Source organism: Brienomyrus brachyistius, unplaced genomic scaffold (assembly GCF_023856365.1).
Source record: "Brienomyrus brachyistius isolate T26 unplaced genomic scaffold, BBRACH_0.4 scaffold397, whole genome shotgun sequence".
In the NCBI taxonomy this organism is placed as follows: domain Eukaryota; kingdom Metazoa; phylum Chordata; class Actinopteri; order Osteoglossiformes; family Mormyridae; genus Brienomyrus; species Brienomyrus brachyistius.
In genome coordinates, this window is record NW_026042672.1 from 78,016 (window position 1) to 103,379 (window position 25,364).

Sequence of the window (25,364 nt, forward strand, 5' to 3'; positions counted from 1 at the left end):
CTCCTCATTAAACATTCCTCTAAGACCAGGAATCATTCTCCCAGCCAAGCAAGCCTGAGTCCGGCTTCCACTCCCCCGATCCCCAGCAATGTTAACTTGGAAGGGCGTATTCTGTATGCACAACTGAGACAACCCAGGTGGAGCTCAGCTTATCGGCTGGCAAAATTGCCTTCAGGTATCACCCACCCTAGTGAGAGTCCAAGCTAGGGCCGTTCTCAGAACTCACCCTAAACGAAGTCCTGCTCAAAAGTTGTAATGACCGCCTGAGGTACCTGTCAGCCTTGCCCGTAATGAGTCAGTGGGTGTAGCCGGGCTGACACGCTTTTGGGCATCCAATTGCTGAGAACTCCCCTTCGGTTCTGACAAACTGTACGATCACAAGCAGTGACAGCAGAGCCACAGACAAGCTCAACCAACAGAGAGCGAATGGTAAGCACCCAGCACCCGAAGGGCTCAACTGATCACATCCAAACGACTTCCTGATGGGATTGTGTACGTAACTGGTTTACTGTTGTTAATAGTGGTTGAACTTCTATGCAAGTCCCCTTGTTGGGGGAGAGGGAATGAATGAAAGCATAAGGTGAAATAAAACCTAAAATAAATCAAAAAGGTTAAACGGGAATCAAACCAAATGAATTGTGTTTCTTATTCAATTGTAAACATCAATTAGTTATGCAACAATAACCTAATTGGATGTTAATGTATTGTGATCAAACTGATTTAGTCCGTGAAGTTGATTCCTGCTTTCAGGCAAGAACCTGTGTGTCCAATTATGCGTGTTGTATCACCGCAGTTGACCACCAGAGACCCAACTCAGATGTTGTTAACCTACTATGGCGGACCACTAGAGGTGCAATTTCAATGGAGTGGCACTGCTATGGCTTGCCACTAGAAGCGCAATTTCAAAATTGAGTGGTAGTTCTATGCCTGACCACTAGAAGCGCAATTTCGAAATGGAGTGGTAGTTCTATGCCTGACCACCGGGGGCGCAATATCGAAATGGAGTTGTAGTTCTATGCCTGACCAATGGAGGCGCGATTTTGAAATGGAGTGGTAGTTCTATGCCTGACCACTGGAGGCGCAATTTCGAACTGGAGTGGTAGTTCTATGCCTGACCACCGGGGGCGCAATATCGAAATGGAGTGGTACTTCTATGCCTGACCACCGGGGGCGCAATATCGAAATGGAGTGGTAGTTCTATGCCTGACCACCGGGAGCGCAATTTCGAAATGGAGTGGTAGTTCTATGCCTGACCACTAGAGGCACGATTACGAAATGGAATAGTAGTTCTATGCCTGACCACTAGAGGCGCGATTTCGAAATGGAGTAGTAGTTCTATGGCTTGTCACTAGAAGCGCAATTTCAAAATTGAGTGGTAGTTCTATGCCTGACCACTAGAAGCGCAATTTCGAAATGGAGTGGTAGTTCTATGCCTGACCACCGGGGGCGCAATATCGAAATGGAGTGGTAGTTCTATGCCTGACCACTAGAGGCGCGATTTCGAAATGGAGTAGTACTTCTATGGCTTGCCACTAGAAGCGCAATTTCAAAATTGAGTGGTAGTTCTATGCCTGACCACTAGAAGCCCAATTTCGAAATGGAGTGGTAGTTCTATGCCTGACCACTAGAGGCGCGATTTCGAAATGGAGTGGTAGTTATATGCCTGACCACTAGAGGCGCAATTTCGAACTGGAGTGGTAGTTCTATGCCTGACCACCGGGGGCGCAATATCGAAATGGAGTGGTAGTTCTATGCCTGACCACCGGGGGCGCAAAATCAAAATGGAGTGGTAGTTCTATGCCTGGCCACTAGAGGCGCAATATCGAAATTGAGTGGTAGTTCTATGCCTGGCCACTAGAGGCGCAATTTCGAAATGGAGTGGTAGTTCTATGCCTGACCACTAGAGGTAACCAAAGATATAGCTAGGCGGTTGCCGACGCTAGATGAGTGACACACACATTTAATGCATGCGCATGCTGCTTGTGGCCTTCTTCTGTGCCTTGCACAGTATAAAACCCCTTAAAACAATTACTGAAGCGAGACGGCGCACGCGTTACGGCGACAGATTTAAATTGTGAGTGCACTATATCTCGTCGCAAATGGTGCTTAACCACGGTGGGTCTCAAGCACAGGAGACTCCCAATTTCTAAATGACACACACTTGGCTCACAGCGCAAAGTTGTGTTAAACTTGCTTTGTCTAAAGCAGGCACACACATACGAGTATGATCCTGATAGGTAACTAAGCTATCGGTCTTATGTCCAAGCGCAACATAATTTAGGTTAGAACCTCATAACAAGTATTCCCGTTCGCTAATAGAGAGATCTCTCCCAGGATATATAGAAACGGAGACACTCGTCCGAATTGAACCTGGAAACAAAGCGCTACATCTGAGAATCTCGTCAGACATAGGGTTAAAGTTTACTGCAGTTTAATACGAAAGAACTACAATGAAATCACCGAAAATAAAACAAAATAATATAACTACTAATAATAGAAATAAAAATAACTATAATAAGCCCATATGATCCCGCTTAAATGCCTTCAGATTGCCATGAGTGCGACTTTTGCAACCAGTTCACAGTAGCACTTCTTCACTGCACGTTCGGTCATAAAAAGTTTAAATTGTGTGCTCAGAATAAGTTTAAACCTTGTGCCTTGTGATTATTAACCAATTTTTATGCTGAATGGTCGGCTCAAACTCAATTGCGAAACACCGTGAGTCTGTTAATGTGTGACTTAAATGGAACTCATTAATAACCAGTATCACGTAATAACCTGGGTTAGAATAGAAGGCTTGTCCAACGAGCTGCGTCACCAGGTAATGTAAACGATCGGTAGCGAAGCTCCCCTCACGGCCAATGAGAGAGAGTCTCGCGATATTTCAGGCGAATTTGAGGTTTCAGAGCGTAGATCGCACAGGCAGGGATTCTTGTGAGCACTCAATGAACGGAGGCTGAAGTTGTGTAAAAGACATGCATTTATTCCTATAACTAACATAAGACAGACATTACACCTAACAAACAATAAACACGAAATAACGGAGTGGACACAAACAATGTAATCATGAAAATGCAATGACCAGATTTAAAATGAGTAACCTTAAAAGGGAAAATACTGTTCTGCAAAGCAAGCAATTTGTGGAAATACTGTCCTAAAGTAATATAGCAGGTGAATAGGAGTTTAGGTTGTTATAAATGAAAGGAAGTTTGTTTACTTGGTTGCAGAGTGGGGGGGGGGGGTCTTGGCAGTTGGTTGCGGAGGCTGATGAGCTGATGGGTGATGGCACTCAGGGAGGCGCGGTGTTTGCAGCGGTTGTTGGAGTGGAGCCCCTCTGATTCCCTCTCCTGGTGAAGCTTGGGCTTGGTTGCAGTTCTCTGTCCAGCTGGGTCTTCACTGATAGGCTTCAGGAGGGCTTCTTGTGGGCTTCTCTTCTCTTGGGCTGATGTTCTCTGCCTCTCTTCGTGCTGATGGTCTTTTGTTTTCTCCTCCCTTCTGTTTCTCCTCTCCTGGCTTTGTTCTGAGGTGCCAGGTTTTATAGTGTAAAGTTCGTGAATAGGAGTGACCAGGAATTCGACTCCTGGACCAATGGCTGACCATCCATTTGGCGGGCTTTCGGAAGGGGGTCTGTATCAGTCCTTTTGAGATTTATGACCAGAGTGATTTCCCTTGTATTGATGATTTTCGTTAGGCTGGTGTAACTTTTGATATATTCACTTTCGTGGTAACCACTGACCAGATTTGGAAACTGGAGTGATTTTCCATCGGTTTGATACCAAACATGCCATAGCAGCCTAGCGGTTCACACCTCATACCATCTGTAATGATTAATTAATGATTACTTATATTATGTCGTTATGTTATATTACTCACACCTTATTTTATGCCTCACAATCTATATAATTGTAAATATACTGTGTAGCTGCTGGCGCGTTCCAAACTAAATCTCATTGTACTTACAATGTCAATAAAAACATCCATCCATCCATCTAGGCAGGCCAGTGTCGCCTCCATCCTTCCTGAAGTCAGTGATTCCTTTGTCTTTGTGCTGTTTAGTGCCAAATTGTTTGCTGAACTCCAACCTATCAGTTTCTGGACCTCATCTCTGTAAGCTGACTCATAAGAACCAAAGAGATTTACAAATGAGAGGAGGCCATTCGGCCCATCAAGCTCCTTTGAGGAGAACTTAGCTAATAGCTCAAAAATCTTATCTAGCTCTGATTTAAAAGAACCCAGGGTTTTAGCTTGTGTTACAATAACAGGAAGACTATTCCATACTCTAACTACACGCTGTGTACAGAAATGCTTCATCAAATTCGTTTTAAAATGTTCTCCAGCTAATTTCCACTTATGGCCACGAGTTCTGGTATTTAAACTAACATTGAAATAGCCATTTGGCTGAACAGCATCCAGACCTGTTAGAATCTTAAACACCTGGATTATGTCCCCCCTTAGTCTCCTTTGCTCGAGGCTAAACAGATTCAGCTCAGCTAACCTCTCCTCATTAGACATTCCTCTAAGACCAGGAATCATTCTCGTTGCCCTACGTTGCACCTTTTCCAAGGCAGCAATGTCCTTCTTAAGGTATGGTAACCAAACCCGCACACAATATTCTAGGTGGGGTCTTACCAAGGAATTATATTATCGTAGCATCACTTGCCTTGTCTTAAACTCCACACACCTAGAGATGCAATGTGCCTTCTCGCGTGGTGTTCCTGCAGAGGGAGTCTGTGAGTGCTGGAGATTGGGGGAGGGGGCAGTGTGGCTATGTCTGCTCTGTGTTCCTCCAGACGAGCAAAGAAGCTGTTTAGCTCCTTTGCTAAAAGGGCGTTGCTGTTAACAGTGACGGTGTTGTTGCCTTTGAAGTTTGTAATGTGTTGTATTCCCTGCCACACCCACTGTGGGTTGTTGTATGTGAAGTAGACCTCTATTTTCTGTTTCTCTGCCTGCCTGGCAACCTTGATGCCCCTATTCAGGTTAGCTCTGGCTGCACTCTGTGTTCTTGACTGCGCTGTCTTGTCCTGTAGTATTGTATTGTTGCTCTTGTGTTTATCTTGCACTTTCTCCCTCTGTTTGTGCTCCTTTCACTCTGTATAGTTCTATCTTGCCCGCACTTGTGTCATCTTGTGTTGTTTCTGTTTTTCTTCTTTGTCTTGCACCGTGGTCCAGGAGGAACAATGTTTCCTTTCACTGTGTACTGTGTATATTGCTGAAATAACAATAAACCCACTTGACCACCTGCCTCGATTCATCCTGAAGAGTTTTCCAATGTTGTTCAAAGGTCTGTTTGTTTCGGGTGAAGGACACGCCCCTGGACGTGCTGGATAAGGGGACCACAGATCAGTGTCCTCAGTCCTGCTTCTCCCTTCAAAGCTGAGAGGAAGATGACCCGCCTGCTGGTTCTGGTTTTGGCTTATGGAGCTCTGCTTATCTCCACAGAGGCCCAGCAAGATTACCACAGTCTCCCTGCACTCTACAAGACGGCCATTAAACTCGCAGTCGAAAATGCTCATCAAGGAACCCGTCAGCACATGAATTTCTATAACATCCAGGGCCGTCCGAAGGTAACTGCTGAGAAAGTGTTTACAAAAGTGTGAAACTTTCATCATCTGCAAGCTGAACTAATGAGAATCACATTGATTTTGATGTTTTAATTTCAATGCATATGATGCTTAATGTCTCTTCACAATGAAAGTGATGGTTGTATATCTCAGCCCTGGTCAATTTTACCTTCTCACAGTTTCTCTCTGAATCTGCTGCAGTCAAGTCTGTGACAGTTTGCCATTTTTTGGGTGATTATTGTTTGTTATATTGCCTTTAAAACAGTTGTAGGCAATTTTGTATATAACGTGTTTATGTGATTTAGATCAGCAGTGAATACATTGACATTGAGATTCTCTTGAGAGCAACAAAATGTCCAAAGTCAACTGCAACAGACCATCGGGCTGACTGTATTTTCATGGACAAGAGGGTAAGTAAAGAGTCACTGTGACTGTGAGCATTGGACATATCAGTTAGCAAATTAATTTAGGTTCATGTTAACTTTTTTGATGCCCTGCGGAGGAAAGTTAGCCAACAATAAAGTAACAAATAGATAGGTGGCCTCAAACAGCCAGTTCCATCACCTTATTCTCAAATTTTAGTAGGTTTACAGGCTTAAAGGCTGGATTACCAGGCAGTTGAAATCAGCCTTAAATGGCAGTGTGGTGTTTTGTGGTGAAAGGGCAATTAAATCTGGTCAGAGCAGGGTAGATGCGCAGTGTGAATTACCCTTTAAATTTACCTCTTTAAATAGTGAACTACAGGACCACTTAGCTTGATCGGAGGACAGTATTTTAATACAGAGCAGTGTTCAGTTAAACGGGATTTGTTGTTCATACTTTTAGATGAACTTGCTTTGTATAATATAGCCTTAAGGTGACCCTGCTTTGGAAGCTCTTTCCTCTAAAATTGTTCTGTGTCATTAAACCCTGCAGTCCAGCAGCTCTGCCTTAAATCTTTAGATATATCTTTACTACACCTTCTCTCACTGTATTTATTGCCCACCACTCTTTAAATACTGTTTTTGTGTGTCTGTGTGTTTTTGCAGCCATTCATTAACTGTAGAGTTTGCAGCAGACGGTCTGGTAATAATCTTACACATCCATCAATTGACTGTGTACCAAACAAGAAAGTGGATGAAGTAAGTGTAGAGAGTCTTAGCATTATGGAAATGTAACAGGTGTGTGAATTGTGTCTAAACATGTGGTTAAACTTTGATTGTGTTTGTACATGCAAAAATTTGATCAGAGTACTGTTTATTAATGACAAGGTTACTTTTAATCTGAACAACAGTGGCAGCACCAGGGAAAAGCTTGGGGGGGGGGCTCTAGCTCCTCCTCCAATGACCATAGTACCCCCACAGCACCCCCAAAATATTGGTTTCATTTTTTCTTTAACTATCTGTAAAATCTGTATATTGTGTAAGACATTTTTGCGGTTTTTATAGCATACTTGTAGTGTATTTTTTCTTCAAAGTACACATAGAGGCTCTGTGAGCTAGACGTTAGAATTTCATATTTTATCATATTTTATCCATGCTGTAGCTTATCGTGCTGTGTGCTTCTATACAGCATCTACATAAGCTGAAAAGCTAAAGCACCCGCTCTAAATAATCTCACTCCCCTATAGCACCTGTAGCATTAAGTCACTGGCGCTGCCACTGCTGAATAAACGACTCCAATCTGACTAAACCGCTTAACTTTTCCTCCCCATGTTACATTTCAGGACAAACGACGTAATATGTGTCCTTCTGATAAACCTCCTCTCAGATCTAAAACTGCCTTGGCTTCCAAGGACACTAAAGAAGCTGAAGGAGACTGTCTGGGCTGTTTCTGATGGCTGATGGTCCTGCAATGTGGACCAGAGGAGGAAACTGGAAGGGAAAATGCTTTGCTTTATATCATGCCCACCCAAAGCCCCCAGTGAGTAAGCCATAGGCGCCGATAGCATGGAAAAACTCCCAAGAAGGAAGAAACCTTGGGAGGGACCAAACTCAAAGGGGGAGCCCATCCTCCTGGGGCCGGCAAAGTGTAGGTGCAGGATCACAAAAAACTTAACGAGAGAATTCGACTGTCCCTCACAAAAACTGTAAAGTTTTAGTGGCTAAATTGCTTTTTCTATGCCTTTTCAAACAGGAGGAGATTTGTTTGGCTATATGTAGAAATTTTCTATACAATTTAGACAGCACAGAATCATTAACCTACTTTAATGAATTTATTTATACAACCACATATTTCACACATTTTGACATCAGTCATGCAGTGAAGATACAGTCTCTTTATTTCTTGACGCCAACCCTCCCCATTAATCCGGGCTTGGGACCGACACCTAGTTGAGCTGGCTTGCTCCCTTAAGTGGCTGGGTTAGGCTAAACTATGTACATATTTATAAAGACTACAATAAATTTATAAAGACCTCCCTAAATATGTAGTCTAACAAAACGCAGTTTAAAGAAGGTAGCCTACCTGGTAAACAAAGAAATTAAAAGGCCCACAGCATATAATCGGGCTATATTCCAAGCAGTTTTTAAGAACGTAACCTACATGGCGAAATTGAATTACTTTCTGGACCAACAAACGCAACCAGGCATGAACATTATGCACCTTCCTAGTCTTGATGTAAGTCGTCCTACAGATGAGGACGTTAGGCAGCCTTTAGATCCGACCCATCATGCACTGCAGTTTTTTGCAAATTCCTCAGACGGAAAACCATTAAATACCTCTTCTATTACCTTATATTACCTTATATTCATGTAATAAATATACAAATATCAATTAGTTGGAAATCAGCCAGACAGACGTAATTACTACAAATGGTTTCCACTGTATTTGTGACTCTGAGTGCCGCAGGCTTGGATGCAGTGCCGCACCATTTTGTAAGGCATGCACTGGCCAATCATGTAGCACTTCTCTCAGAAATATTAATGAGACATCACCTACCACCCTGCAAAAAAGAAATTTGCCGCTTGTCCCCCTGCACATGAGCCAACTTGGCTGCGTCAACCAGCGGAGCTCCGGAGCCTCTGGAGAAACACGCGGCAAAAAAGGCTCGCATGCGGTCTTCCAAAGTTTGGGAATACTTCAGTCATGACACCTTTTCTGCGCCTCTACTGTAGCTGGCGTTAATGATGCTGTTTCAGCCATTTTATATTTTCTGTTTACTTATTCTGTCATGTAAGACTGAGACAAATTATCGTTTACGACAATTCTTACACACTGTAGCCTGACTTGCTGACTTAAGTAAGTTTAACTATAAGCTACCTTTGCTAGTGTTTGTGAATAACATGTTTCTCTAGTTATGAAATTATTCCATGTTTTAGCATCTGTTTCAACATTAAAGTCAAATTGGTATACTGAAATATATAAAAACTATTGAACTATTAACTTAAGTCTAACATAGAAAATCCTACTGAATCTCTTAAGATTTTCCTTTTTTGTTAATGCACTAATGTTTAAGAAGTGTCTTAATAAATTGAATTTCAGATTTGTGTGTGGGTGGGAGTGGGTGAATTGTATTAAATTCATACATTCATTCTTTTGGCTCAGACATTACTGACCTAAAACAAATTGAGGCATTGGGTAAGTGCTTAAATTAGCTACTAAATGGCAAAAAATATTCTAAATATCACATTTTCCATTCTTCGGTATAATTTTAACGAATCACCTATGCTGCCAAACATTAACGCATAGATTGTCACAACACTCTATGTTTTAGTTCTTCTTTATGTGTATAGGACGGTGTGATGGTTCTGGTGGTGGGTGTGGCCGACGCTGCTCGCGATGTTTGGCTATGCTGCAGTCCCAGGGACCAAGTTGGAACACATTTCCACCTTCAAGCTTAGGTGGAAAAACGGCACCGAGACCCAGCAGCAGGACAACTTCACTTGTCCAGACAACCAGCCCTGCTTCATCATTGAAGTAAGCCCTGTGAACAGGAGCGAGATGTACTTCTGCAGTGGATGTTATAGCGGAAAGAACATCCCCATCCTCACGTCTGCCGGAGTGCCCCCTCAAGTGGGTGTGTGACTTAACTCGATGGATGAATTGGACAGAATGTACTGTTACTAGAGGTCGACCGATATGGGTTTTTCAATAGCCGATGCCGATATTTAGGAGTCAGGGTCAGGCGATGGCCGATATATGCTGCTGATTTTTTTTGGCCGATAATTGGACGTTTTCCCCTCTATTTGCATGGTAAAATATCACACTAATAATAACAAACGATACACAAAATTTCTCAATTTAGCATTTATTGAATACTCAACTTGGAAACAATAACACATTTATAAACAATAAAAATAGCAGCATCAGAATCTCTGTTAGTGCACAATATAGCAGCAAACTCCTCATGTTTGACGGAAGGAAATTTGTAAACAATACAAAAAGGAATAAGCATGTTATCTTCAGTTGTAATCCCACTTCCAGTCCCTGAGTCTTACTCACCACACTCATACTTCACAGCAATCAGACAGCAGTTAATTAACCAGAAGAGAAAAATGCAAAAACACAACAGAACTTGTAAATAATAACAAACTAATAGACAATAAAAATAGCAGCATCAGAATCTCTATTAGTGCCAAATATAGCAGCAAACTCCTCATGTCTGACGGAAGGAAAATTTGTAAATACACAAAGGAATGAGCACATCTTCAGTTTTAATCCCATTTCCAGTCCCTGAGTCTTCCTCATCCCACAAGCAGGCAAGGCATGTCACCCCGGTTGTGTGACACTTATTTTATATAATAAAATAAGTGCCCCCTGCGGCCCCAGAGCCCGAGCAGCCGTCTCCGCTGCCTGCAGCTACCGCGCCCACGTCCGAGGCGCTTTCCCTGCCTGCAGCTCCCGGGCAGGCGCCCCCTCTGCAGCCTGCAGCTCCAGTCCCTGGCCCCACTCCAGTCCCTTCTCCCCCTGTGACTCTGGTACCCTCACCCCGACGAGCCCGACCCCGGCCACGGGTCCTTATGTCTGTGTCCCATAAGGGGAGAGGACACAGACGCACGGCTGGGGTCCCACCCGCCCAGCCCCCTGGCTCGCCCTCCCTCGCCGGCGCTAGGGCTTGGTCGGCGCCTGCGGGTCCTGGCCCTCCGGGTCGGCTGTCGTCTGCGGGTCCCCCTCCGCGGCCTCGTCGCCCTGCCTCGGTCCCTCCTCCGGCGTCTTATCGGTTGCCTGCGGGCCCCCCGACGGCGGCTCCTCATTCGCCTGCTGGTCCTCCCGCTCTGGCGTGTCGGAGGACGTCGCCGTCTGCTGCGGCTCCCCCTCTCTCCTTGCCCTCGCCAGGGTCCCTTCCAGCTCCTTCGTCCCCTTCCCTGGTCTCCCCTCCGACTCCCTCCTTCGTCCCTGCGTCTGTCCCTCACCCCATCTCCTCGGCCCCTCCGGCTCCGGCCTCCCGGCCGCCTGCAGCCCTTCCGGCTGCCTCCCGTCGCCCGCTGGGTCTCCCTCGGGCTCCTCTTGGTTCCCCCTCCTTCTCTCCCTGGCCTCCCGTCTTTGTCCCTCCTGCCTCTGCTCCCCCTCGCTTTGTTCCTCCTGTCTCTGTCCCTCCTCTCTTTGTCCCTCGTCCCTCTGGCTTCTGCTCCTCTTTCCCCGATGTTCCCTTCGTTCACTCCCGGTCCTTTTGTCCTGCCTGTTCCCTCCGTGTCCCCCTTTCTGATCTGTTTCTCTGCCTTTCCTGTCTTATGTCAAGTCTTGTCCTGGCTCCTTCCCCTGTGCCAGTTCTGTCTGTCCGTTCTGTTCCCTGTCCCTCATTAATGAGGTTTTATATAGATATACATATATGCCCGGCTTGTCCGCTCCTCGTGTGTGCCACGCCCCCTGATTACCCACGTGTGCTTCCCTGATCGTCTCCTGCTTTGCCCGATTACTTTGATTAGTCATGACCTATTTTAAGTCCTGGTCTTACCTGTTTGCCCTGTCCGTCATTGTAGTTTGTCAATGCCTGCGTTCCGTCCTGCTCTACCCGCTCCGTTTCCCCGATTAAAGACCCGTTTTCACAAACACAAAAAATTGGTTCAGATAGGCGACGGACAATCTGATTGGCTCAGATAGGCGACGGACAATCAGATTGTCCGTCGCCTATCTGAGCCAATCAGATTGTCCGTCGCCTATCTGAGCCAATCAGATTGTCCGTCGCCTATCTGAGCCAATCAGATTGTCCGTCGCCTATCTGAGCCAATCAGATTGTCCGTCGCCTATCTGAGCCAATCAGATTGTCCGTCGCCTATCTGAGCCAATCAGATTGTCCGTCGCCTATCTGAGCCAATCAGATTGTCCGTCGCCTATCTGAGCCAATCAGATTGTCCGTCGCCTATCTGAGCCAATCAGATTGTCCGTCGCCTATCTGAGCCAATCAGATTGTCCGTCGCCTATCTGAGCCAATCAGATTGTCCGTCGCCTATCTGAGCCAATCAGATTGTCCGTCGCCTATCTGAGCCAATCAGATTGTCCGTCGCCTATCTGAGCCAATCAGATTGTCCGTCGCCTATCTGAGCCAATCAGATTGTCCGTCGCCTATCTGAGCCAATCAGATTGTCCGTCGCCTATCTGAGCCAATCAGATTGTCCGTCGCCTATCTGAGCCAATCAGATTGTCCGTCGCCTATCTGAGCCAATCAGATTGTCCGTCGCCTATCTGAGCCAATCAGATTGTCCGTCGCCTATCTGAGCCAATCAGATTGTCCGTCGCCTATCTGAGCCAATCAGATTGTCCGTCGCCTATCTGAGCCAATCAGATTGTCCGTCGCCTATCTGAGCCAATCAGATTGTCCGTCGCCTATCTGAGCCAATCAGATTGTCCGTCGCCTATCTGAGCCAATCAGATTGTCCGTCGCCTATCTGAGCCAATCAGATTGTCCGTCGCCTATCTGAGCCAATCAGATTGTCCGTCGCCTATCTGAGCCAATCAGATTGTCCGTCGCCTATCTGAGCCAATCAGATTGTCCGTCGCCTATCTGAGCCAATCAGATTGTCCGTCGCCTATCTGAGCCAATCAGATTGTCCGTCGCCTATCTGAGCCAATCAGATTGTCCGTCGCCTATCTGAGCCAATCAGATTGTCCGTCGCCTATCTGAGCCAATCAGATTGTCCGTCGCCTATCTGAGCCAATCAGATTGTCCGTCGCCTATCTGAGCCAATCAGATTGTCCGTCGCCTATCTGAGCCAATCAGATTGTCCGTCGCCTATCTGAGCCAATCAGATTGTCCGTCGCCTATCTGAGCCAATCAGATTGTCCGTCGCCTATCTGAGCCAATCAGATTGTCCGTCGCCTATCTGAGCCAATCAGATTGTCCGTCGCCTATCTGAGCCAATCAGATTGTCCGTCGCCTATCTGAGCCAATCAGATTGTCCGTCGCCTATCTGAGCCAATCAGATTGTCCGTCGCCTATCTGAGCCAATCAGATTGTCCGTCGCCTATCTGAACCAATCAGATTGTCCGTCGCCTATCTGAGCCAATCAGATTGTCCGTCGCCTATCTGAGCCAATCAGATTGTCCGTCGCCTATCTGAGCCAATCAGATTGTCCGTCGCCTATCTGAGCCAATCAGATTGTCCGTCGCCTATCTGAGCCAATCAGATTGTCCGTCGCCTATCTGAGCCAATCAGATTGTCCGTCGCCTATCTGAGCCAATCAGATTGTCCGTCGCCTATCTGAGCCAATCAGATTGTCCGTCGCCTATCTGAGCCAATCAGATTGTCCGTCGCCTATCTGAGCCAATCAGATTGTCCGTCGCCTATCTGAGCCAATCAGATTGTCCGTCGCCTATCTGAGCCAATCAGATTGTCCGTCGCCTATCTGAGCCAATCAGATTGTCCGTCGCCTATCTGAACCAATCAGATTGTCCGTCGCCTATCTGAACCAATCAGATTGTCCGTCGCCTATCTGAACCAATCAGATTGTCCGTCGCCTATCTGAACCAATCAGATTGTCCGTCGCCTATCTGAACCAATCAGATTGTCCGTCGCCTATCTGAACCAATCAGATTGTCCGTCGCCTATCTGAACCAATCAGATTGTCCGTCGCCTATCTGAACCAATCAGATTGTCCGTCGCCTATCTGAACCAATCTGATTGTTTTTCTTACACAAAAAATTATTCCGTTTTCAAAACACTTTTGTGCAAGAAATGCTCCCATGAGCCTGTGTTTAGTGCCTACAGAGGTCTTCTTTTTGCCACTGGTACAGGAGAGTACGGGTCCCACCTTGCCACAGCCAGGCACCTCCACGCTATCGACGGGCCGCGGAATCTCGATGGAGCGCACGTTGCCGTACTTGCAACACTCCTCCCGGATGTCCTCCAGGATCTCCTCGTAGTCCTCGTCGTCCACCAGCTCCTCGGGCATGACCATGTTGAGGAGGCACAGCACCTCCGTGGGCATGCCGGAGCTCTGCAGCCGCTGCAGCCCTGGAACCTGCAGCGTCACCGGCGTCTCGATGATGGCCGTCTGTCCCGGGGGGCGACAAGAGTGTCAGATACCCCCTGATCGTCCAATCGTCTCGAGTAACAGCGAGAAATTTACATGGACCCAAATAAACCCAAGAAATAGGGGCATTAAGCTTCCTGGCACCCAGGAACCAAGTTGGGTTTAGGACATCAGAAAGCGGCAGCCGAGGGCAAATACTCACAGCGTTGGCATTCTTAGCCCCCACGCTTGCCCGCTGGACGATGAGCTTCTTGTCTCCGAGCTGCATGCCATTGAGTCCAGCCACGGCCTGCGGGATGCATCCCACACAAGCGTCAGCAATTCCATCCGGAAGCCCCGAGTCACCCCAGACCTTCCAGCTGCTGCCCCACCTCACGCACCTGGTCAGTGGCACTGATGTCCACGTATTCACAGAAAGCATAACCCTTAGACAGTGACGTGGCACTGTCCTTCACAAGGTTGAAGGCCTTAAGAGGTCCGAACGACGTCAAGAGTTCCTTCACCTGGGCAAGAGGAGGAGACGCGGGGGGGCGATTAGCCCGACAGTCCAGGCACGGCGCCTCGCTAGAAATGCTAATCTTAACTGTGGGAGAAGCAGCATGTTAAACTTTGCAAAACGACATGAGGAAACAGTGAAGACATCAGGAAAATGGCTTTATGACAAGTGGCTCGACATTACGGTGCAACACTAGAGCTCAAAGCCCCCTGTGCCCTTTCTGCATGACTTACTTACTGGGAGCGTACAAAAGTAACTATTTTGATTCTTGTCAATGAATGATAACACAGATTCCCCCCCCCCCCCCATCCTACAGCATATACAACACAACTGAATTCCTAATCAAGTTCTCTGATAATTCCAACTACGAATTTTGAAATATGGACCGAGTTGCATCTGATTTTAAGGGCCACAATAATTAAGCTAGATGGTATATAAAAAAAAAACTAAATAAAAACAGCTAATTATATGTTAAGTGTTCCATGTATACAATGTGGAGGGGGGGGGGGCGACTCGGCAGAACACAAACCCAGCCGAATCACTGACTTCCTGTTCTTAAAACCAAGAACCACATTGGTGCAGTTAATTAGAGGGACAAAGCCTACAGGAGATAAACTCACAGGTAAAGCTAAGAGCCGCCACAGGGTCCTGCTAAAGGGGCCACGGCTTGAAGCCAAACAGGACGAAATAGCTCTGCTAACATCATTCCTCACTTATTCTACAGGAATCTACTGTAAAGCCGCATTAACCACTGACTTCAGAAAGGAGTCACCTGGGACACTGGCAGCCACAAGAGGGCGCTACCTCCTACCTTCTCTTAGGGGCAAAAAAAAAAAAAAATCAAATTTATACCCTGTGATCAGCATAATAAGTCTCTCCCCAGCCTTCAACCCCCAAAAAAAGGACCCCATATGCTTAAGAGCACTCCAGGACAGAGCCCCCCCACAGGGGCAGGCCGTCGACAGGGAGGATATCCGTGCGAGGGACGGAATGTCTTACTTGCCTTGTGTTACATGTTGGCATGGCAGCAGTAGGTCAGTACTACTGAACAAATTATGAGCGAAGACTTAACGATCTTACAGGCCCCTAGCTGGGGACAAAGTGGGGAACAAAAATGAAAGAGCTGTAAGTATCAAAGCGGTAGCAGGGACTGCAAAAAAAATGTAAACACCAGGATACAAGCAGCGGTTTCCATTTCACCTGTCTATGGCACATTTACTGGCTTTGACGTGAAATACATTAACAGTTCTGCTGGATTCAAACTCTCTCCCCCCAGTGCTGCTTTGGTACAGCCTTCCTCTTGACTTGGATTACATGTGACTCACACTGGATAAGAAAGATTACGATGACAATCCGAAAAGGAGGAAAAAAATCAAAGAAAAACAAACTGACTGCACTTCTCACTTACCTTTCACTGAAACCGCGATCACTATCTTGTGGGCTGAGTCTTGCCATTTTTAACAGTTTAGGCTAAAGTGAGTGGGACACCGGAGCTCAAAATGTTACAATGCAGGGGTGGACGCAAAACGTTTTGCGATTAACTTTTGCAAAATAAATAGGTAAACTATTAAATGCCTGTATGGATTATGTCTATAATGGGCCGATTTCAGTGGGGTGGCGATATAGGAAGAAAAAAAAAAAATCATAAAAGATGCTAATGAGAAGTAGAAAATGTCTAAAATGTGACCCTTTCAACACTTTCAGAGTAAGACGACCTCATCTGTGCATGTTGTTATGGTAATATTATCCATCACTGACGTCATAACAGAATAGGGCATGGGGCACGATGTGAAAACTCCAGTGAAGCTGATAATTGTTCACCGGGAAAAAGGTCCGAAGTATTTTCTGCCTTTCGAGCGACACAGCAATGTAGGGAACGATTCTTCCGCAGCTCCCCATCGCTGTTAACGGGATGTGAAGTCATCGTTCTCAGTGTGCGGACATGGACGTGAGACACGGCACGTCTGCGAATACTGAAGCGTTTGGGGACTTGGTCGATCTCCCCCACATTTCAAGCACAGTCTATGGTAGTGTTTCCCAGCCCAGTCCTCGGGGGTACCCCCCCGGTCAGTCCACGTTTTTGCTTCCTCTCAGCACACCTGTACCAGGTATTCGGTGTTCCTGATTGGCTGGGAGCTAGGAGGGAGCGAAAATGTGGACAGTCGGCGGTTCCCCGAGGACTGGGATTGGGCAAACACAGGTGTACGGCAATGTGGAGGTATTCGTCAGTTAGGTGACGCGCAGATGACTCGATTTTAAATTTTCATGCAGCAAAACGACGCGGCTGATTCATCCGACTAACACTCAGCAATTAACCCGATATACAAATATTCCAGGGTACCCAGCAACAGGCAGCACAGGGACTGGCTACGTGACTGGTTTGGCAAGCCGCCAGCTGTAAGGCACGTTTCCCAAAGCCTTTGTTGCTAATAAGGTTATTTGCTAACAACATTAGATAACAACTGAATGGTTCCAACTATGCAAGTCGATAACATGAGGTTTTGGGAAACGTACCTTTTACATTAGCGGGGTCTCAATATCTTCATAATTTACAGCTGGATAAACAATGAGCGTAATGTAACTGTCAACTCATTACCTACATGTCTAATAAATGTTTAATAAATCCCATGAATATCTTTAAAAAAAAAAAAAAAAAACCTCAAATGTGCGGCTATTTTCAGCAGCTAGCTTTAAACATGATGCTGACATTTGACCCCCCAGTATCTTGTAATGAATTTTAAGCGGTGAGGTAACTTTGACAGGCTTTCTTTTCCTACTAATCAGTTACACAGAGACGAGTGTTTATTTTATGTATGTATGTGCGTGCGCGTGCGTGCGTGCGTGCGTGTGCGTGTGTGTGCATGCCTGCTTGAGTTCCACGTGCAGCAGTGGGACAGAAACACAGGAGGGTTGTGGGTCGGCTCCCCGGCGACAGAGACTGAGGGCGGGGTACCTGATCGTCACTGAGATAGTTGGGCAGGCCTCCGACAAAGAGCTTGTGTGGCGAGTCTGGAACCACGGTGGAGACGACCCCTGCAGACAGAGCGGCACGGCGCCCAAAGCCGGCCGATCACAGCAAACCGTCAACATGCCGGATAATGACCACGAGCAAACGGCGCGAGTGAAATAAGCCAACTTCAAATCAGTATGACGTCGTTATCTCCTATATAATATCAGATAAATGTAACTCCAGCAAAAAAATACCTAAATACTGGGGCAGTTTGACGACTGTTTTTTGTCTCTCCCATCTTGCTCTCCATGGGAGATGCTGACACATGCAGCACCAGTCAAAAGTATGGACACACCTGCTCTTAATGCATTTGTCTCTATTTTAGCTGTTATTCACCTTATAGTAAAAGGCCTTTGGGCATGGAAGTTATGCATATGAAGTACTGCAAAGACAAAATTTTTGTCTCTTCAAAATAGGAGCCATTGGCTTCGATGACAGCATTGCGGACTCAACCAGCTAACATATGTACCCACCTGGACCGTTTCTCCAACAGTCCTCGAGTTTCCACAAGTTCTGCGCGCAAGCTGGCTACCTTACTCTTACTCTCATCCAACTGATCCCAAACCAGCTCTATAGAGTTTAGGTTGGGGGGCTGTGGGGACCATCTCTTTCCTAGTTCACAAGGTAATAAGCTACTTGCATAACCTTCAAGGTGGGCTTTGGGTCATTATCTTGCTGAAAAACAAGTCATTTTCAGTAGGTGTGTCCAGAATTTTTAACTAGAATAGGAGCCAGCAACCCTAGAACAATTTGGGGGTTAGGGTCCTTGCTCAAGGGCCCAGTGGTGAAATCACTCTGCCAACCCTGCCAACCAGCAACCTTCTTTTCATGGGCAAACATCACAGAGCCACACAACACCCCTATGTTAACAGTAAGAAGTGAGTGACTGAGCTGTGTGTGTGTGTGTGTGGCTCAGCTGGTTAGGATGCCAGCGTTATCATCAGAAGATCACTGGTTCACATCACTGGTGATCACACCACTGGGCCGGCGAGTTTGCTCTAGGGACAGGCTGACCCTGATTTCTCAAAAAAAAAAAAAAAAAAAAACATTCTTCACTTTGGATAAAACTGTCTGCTAAATATTTACAACATTAAGTAAATAAAAGTGAAAGTCTCCCTCTTTATATGACAAGACATCCGCAGCTTGCGAAGGACAGTCAGTCCGTAACGAGTACAAAAAACTGGCCTTGCCGATCGGCTCTTCAAAGGTAAATAAAGATTAAGGTTATGACGGCGACAAGCAAAACGGACCTGGTACGTGGAAGGCGGGCTGCTCTGAGATGCCAGGCAGGGGGCGATAGTCGTGGGGCCGCCTGATTTTTAACGACTGACCCTGGAAAATGATGCCGTCGAAGGCCATTGCCTGCGTGGTCTCATCCACGGACCGAAACTAGGGCAGAACGAAGAACGTCGTTAATCAGGGAAGGCTGCGGTCTCCGCCTGGACACAGCAGCCATTAGGCAGGAAAGACTCTTACTTCAAGGAAGGCAAAGTTCTTGTCCTGGTTTATCTGAACAGCGAGGACGGGATTGGTGGGACCTTGACATAAGCCAGCCAATCGCATCTGGGTATTGAAGAAATCCGCCATGGCCTCCTAAAAAGACAGGCAGACACACTGAATGAAGACAGGCAGACGTCTGAAGACATCAAAACAGGCAAACGAGAAAAAAAATGACTGACAAGTCTAGTACATTTATCTATTTATTTTGCGGACACTTTCATCCAAAGCAACATACATTTCATTGAAGAAGCAGGACCAGACAGTTCCTAGAGCAAATAGTGCTTAAGGGCTGCGCTCGGGGGCCCAATGGTGAAATCACTCTGCTGCCCAAGGGATTTGAACCAACAACCTTCTTGTGACCGGCTCAGTGTCCTAACTCACTGAGCTACACATGACACCAGTATGCATGACAGAAGGCAACGCGGGACTTTGCCTGGACTCACCTCCGTCAGGCCGAAGGGGATGTTGCCGACATAAAGCCGCCTGGCCTGCCGGGTCATCTGGCTGCCGACCATCGGCACCTGGGTGGGCGTCACTGCCACGCCGCTGGTGGTGGATGTTGCCAGTAAAGCTATCGTGGGGATCTGCCCTGCAGCTGTGGGGAGGAGAAAGGGCTTCAAGACCCCAACCAGGGACGGCCAGAACATCCGGATCGTCGCCTTCATTTGCTTCTAACCCCTAGGTTTAAGCTCTCTTCACACTGTCTGAAATCATCCCAAGTGTTATTCCCTCTTTGACCAGCAGGGGGGAGGAGGGCACTCCAGAATAAATGCTTTCATTGCAACCAATATACCATAACCTTGCAATACTGAACTAGCACACATGGAAGCGTCGCATCCAAACCTTGCATTGCCTTGTACTGCATGGGGGTGATGTGCTCGAATCCCGGAGGGGGAACATCCCAGTACTTGTATGTCCTTTTCTTACGGCTTCTCCGAGGAGAGTAGCTGCCCAAACACAAAACAGAAGGTTGTTTTCCCCAAACAATACAGTGTAAACACTCAGAATCTGGCAAAAACAAACAGATGGCAGAATGTTTACATTTAACTTTGGATCGCAGGCAGTTTAAGGTCATGAGGGTGTGACCATGCGCCACTTTTTAGGCTGGCTTTGAGGTCCCATCGCTATGGCGGGGGCTACTTATAAACGCCAGTTAAAATTTAATATGGGTACAGTCCCCCTTCCCACCACGAAGAAACCAATTGGTTGATTGTGAAAGAAACTTGTTAAGAGGCCTCAAACCATGCTAGATATCAGCTTCAGTGCCTGTAACCGGGACCGTGAGGGGGGGTACCTGTGCTTCTTGTGCTCGCGTGAGCTGCTCCGTCGGTCACGACCCTTGCGGTCGCGGCTGCTGCTGCGCTTCTCGTGACTCCGCCCCCTGGAGTCCTTGCTCCAGCGGCGGTGCTTCTCGCCACGGCTCAGAGACCGGCTGCGGCTACGCTTCTTGTGTCGCTCCTTCTCCCGCTCTGGGGGACGACACCGTGGTACCAGTGAGACGGTGGGCGGAGCGACATGACTGCCCCCCTACCATCCATTTCGATAAATCCAAGATGTGTAACTCAGAGGGATTATGAATGTGTGTCCGGATGGTTGTGGGTTTGAAGCCCATGAGTCACAGAGTAATCATATTACCAACTTCCCTGGGGTGCTGGATGCTGACTGACCCAGCGCTATGCCTTAAAAGTCACTTACGGAGACCAAGATGTGGTACGGGGTCTAACTCCCCAGTTTCCTCACCAGAATGAAGCACCTCCATTCAATTCACATATTCAATCACACCCTCCTGAAACAAACACACCCATCTCTCAATGGCTAATAATTTCAAGGGCACAAGGACATCCCCTTGAATGTCAGTCTGTTGTGAAACAATAAAAACATAACCAGACTAATTAATGATATAGGAGCACAGTGGTGAGTACAGTTGCCTCACGCCTCCGAGTCTGGAGGCCTGAATTTTGCCTCTGCTCTCTGTATGGGGAATTTGCCTGGAATAGGCTCCAGGGGAGCCTGACTAAGATAACTGGTTGGACGATGGATGGGTAATTAATATCGTTTCAATCTGACAGACAGCACTTTATTAAACTAGCAATAAAATATCACCTTTCTATCCCAGCAGGTCCTTCATATAGAAGCTTAAATAAATCCCTGAAGGTGCAGTTTTCAGTGAAGCATTTAAACGCAGGTGCTGCTCGAGGAATCAGCTTCATGCATCAGTTATAACAGCGTTACGGTAATGCACCGCTGCAAAAGTACAGACACGGAGCGGCCAATGCATCTTACGTAAATCGGTAATAACCAATTACCGCAATCGCAGGCATAGTCAGAGCGCAGATATGAATGACTGGAACTGCTAGTTTATCAAACACGGCGGCACTTAGTGCTCGTCTAGCCGAATCAGGTCGTTTCGAATGACATTTTAGTGATTTAGTGATAAGGAGCTGATATGACAAGATTGCCATTTGATAGGTACATAAATCAATCCTACTTTCGACTCCGTTGTAACGCATGTTGTATATTTCAGTTGCGTTAGTATGGCTTAAGTTTATTCAGTTTACTGGATTCTCTGCACTTTAATGAAGTTATATGTGTATTGTTATATAACTGTACATCATTGTTAGTTACTGCTATCCGCTGTAAAGGTAGATACAGGTGCAAGACTTTGCAATAACGACCTAAAAGCAGTTGTTATGATTCCAGGGAACGCGGCTGATTTTTAGAGTCTATACATCATGAAGAAACGGCGATCGTGTGAGAAAGACTTATTCTGTACGGATGACAGGGCCAGCATTTCGGACCCAAGGGAAAGGCTATTGTGCATCGGAAAGAGACAAAATCATATCATTATATAGAAAACTCGTCGTAGTATTTAAAAACCAAGTAACTAACACTGTTATTAAGTGCGGACTTTAAATCAAGTGGTCGCGGTCGTTTTTATTTGCATAAAACTTTAAACGTGATCTTGAAAATATAACGCTTGCAACAAACATCCATGCATAGTGTGTTACTGCGAATGAAAATACGCGGGTCACAATTTATGATCCAAGTGTATAATGGTAAATAATTAAATAAATAAAACCGCAGGCTTTCACATCGAGTGCACCCCAATAACGTTTCATTGAAATGTCCATGTTATGTACGCCGGGCACTGATGGATGCAGGCCTAGCGATCTCTATAACAATGCCAAGCAAAGAATGTCACTGATTTACCAAAGCGGTCAGTTTTCGGGGATCCTGCGGCAGCTGGGAGAAGAAGAATCGGGCAGGTTTCAGAATCGGCGAGCGCTCGGATAAAAGGCACCGATTTCCCAGCCGCGCTTTTCTTTTCGGAACCAGCAGAAGTGCCCTCCGCACCATCCTCGGCGCTAGGACACGCCGGCCACTTTATTACCCTAAAACAGGGAGCATACACCGATCTTCAAAGCCAAACTTACCTTGCCGATTTTCGCTTAACTGCTTCTCAAACTCATCGAAATCGGACATTTTTCAGTCCGTACTAAAGACGTATTGCAAAATAAGCAGAGGTCCAACAGTAGGCCTTTGAATGGGCTACAGGCTGCATTGGGTTCTGCTGCTTTTTCTTCCGAGTCGCCTGCCCCTCCTCCCCCGAAGTCATCGGCTCTTCCTCGGTTGTATCACACACAGGTTCGGAAACATTCGATGCGCATTACCGTCCCCTCCTGCACTGGAGGGTTAAGGACAACGTGATTATATCGAACCAAAATTGAAATGTGCAAGTTGACTTTCCTAGTTATACGTCTTCATTTTTATTCTGGGTTTAACAACCATGAGTTTATGACGTATTTTACATGATTAGTTGGCGACTGGACCTTATTGTTTATATCTCTTATTAAGGATCCATCCATCCATACATCAATTATCAAAACCACACACTTACAATCCGAGTCTAGTTTCATATGCTGCGCTGCTGAGCGACCCGCAGAATATTATGCATGAGTACAAGTCACAAGCCCCGTTTCCACTAACACGGGGCCGGTTCTAGCTTGGTGCCTTTTGAGACCGAGGCAAAAAGATGCAGACTCTCCCCGTCGGGGAATCGAACCCCGGTCTCCCGCGTGACAGGCGGGGATACTCACCACTATACTAACGAGGAGATGTACGCGCACTACTTTTACATCTTCAAGATAAACAGCGGATGACTACTAACATTTGCGAGTAATCAATGACTGAGCTTCATGTCATGACCATGGTGCTCAAGAGAAGAAAAAATACATAATGTACGTCCACTGATACCAGAACAACCATATAGCTTTATACTAAGACGATGATTAAACGGAAAATTCCTTTACAAAACACTGCCACAAAATCATAGTTTCGCAATATTACATCGTGCAACGGGACACAGTGTAAGTACGTGAAGTCGGTAATTAAATCAAGAAAAAAAAGTGAGAGGAAAAGAATACTTTTCTATTATCATATTTTTCTAACTGGCCAAACTGAGTCATATTTTGATTATACACACTAACAGAAAAACAGTGCAAATCTCCGGTAGTCCGTTTCACTTGCGCTCCGCTATGGGGCAGTAACAAGCAGAGCTTAAGTGTGGAAGGAAAAAAAAAACACAGGACAGCATCAATCCCAACTTCACAAACGCCGGAGATCGAGATGCTGTAAGCATGACAATTAACATCTTTATCCAAGGGAACAGCTGCAAGACACAGATGCCGCGCCTAACAAAGGTAGGATCGATTCCGAAGTTCAGGCATTTACAGACGCGGACTCTTCTGGAGTTGATTTTTTTCGGGAGATACGCATCAACTTCAAAAGTATGAACCGCATTATATCTATATCTGTTATGACGTTGTAGCTATTGATACTGATGCATCACAAAAATAATTTAAATGTTTTTTCATTCTGACATATGTTCGTTCGGACGAGGATTTTATTATATGAGATAAGTTTTAAATGAAAACTTTTTTTAATCTATATGATTAATTCTCGAATCTAAGCCAGACTTCACATAAATCATTCATTCATAAATATAATGGAACATACAACATCCAGGTATCCATGAAATTTATGATCAGGCTATACGTTTGTGATAACAACAAAACAACACAACATGTATATTTACAATATATGGGCCTATTGTTTAATATTGCCTCCAAATTATAGCCAGACAATAACGCAATAGGCCGACATCAAACTATTTTCATGTAAAACAAAAGTGCTGGCAGTTTGCTTGTGCTTACAGACCCCGCCTTGAGCCCATCCAGAAAGATCCCAAAAATAACCGACAAGCAAAGGTTGTAACAATCTGAGCATGTTTAGTTTAATGTAATCAGGAGCCGAATTAATAACGCGAATAAATGATCAAACCGAAAGTCTGTAGTCGGGAATATCCGATAACGTCTTTGACGTGCAGTTAAGATAGTCAGAGGAAAAACCTTGTAGTTTACTTATATATATGCCTAAATATATGAGTGTGTCTCTCCGGTGATTTAATGATGAATATAACGATTACATATCAAATCACACATTAAGCAATTATTATATTACTAGGTTGAACGTTTTCACTATGTCTGTCGTCACCTTGATTTCACGATTTTGACTATTCTTCTTATCCCAGATTGAACAAGTCATTGTGGCGATGCAAGATCCCGACATGGGGATAAAGATGAAGAATCAAAGACTGTTAATCACAGTGATTCCACATGCGATGACAGGTGCACGATACATATTTTACTTTTTAAAAATAATTTTTCGTGCCGCCCGGGTTGTCTTACACCCGGCCGTGCAGTGTCCCGGGGGCCGGGTCCTAATGGTCATTTAAGCCCTTCACAGGAAAGCCCATACATCGGCGGTCTTCGGGAATCCTGTGCATTAAGACTGTCATCGATCTCCTTGCGCTCATATTTATTTATGTAATTTATTTATCGAGTTCAGCGTTTTTGATTTATGACGGCTTAATGCATTTCTCGACTCTAACTAGATGCCTTCCTCGCTATGCCTTCCCAGGAAATGATATCGTGGAGTGGCTAATTCAGAAGTACTCCATCATGGAAGAAGGTAGGGCCGAGAAGTATGTAGGGAAGCGTTACCTGGTGCTCTTATGTGAGGTTAATCGATTGTTTTTTTCCCTTCGTGACGACGATGGCGCCCCTGCTGGCGAAAGACGTCATCAGGTTTTTTTTTTTTTGTAATAAAATAACAGAAATAAACGAGTCTTTTGAATAATAAATACAAATGAAGTAATAGAATTTGTCATCCATACAACAGATTAGCCTAGCTGCATTTATGTGTAAGCATATGCAATTCACGTGTCTGACAGAAGCATGTTCTGTTCCATTGATATTGCTGAGCCTGTGAATTAATAAATGTCAGAATTGAGCTTGTCCATAACATAGACACCCCATTCGCCTGAAGCTTTTGGGATTTTCTTCCCC

At 45.7% G+C, this 25,364-nt stretch overlaps 1 non-coding gene across 1 annotated transcript; it reads right to left on the reverse strand.

Moving 5' to 3' along the window:
* Window positions 1–22,999: 22,999 nt before the first annotated feature.
* Window positions 23,000–23,071, reverse strand: trnad-guc (transfer RNA aspartic acid (anticodon GUC)). Its single transcript has one exon. It is a non-coding gene; the product is annotated as a tRNA-Asp (tRNA).
* Window positions 23,072–25,364: the final 2,293 nt, after the last annotated feature.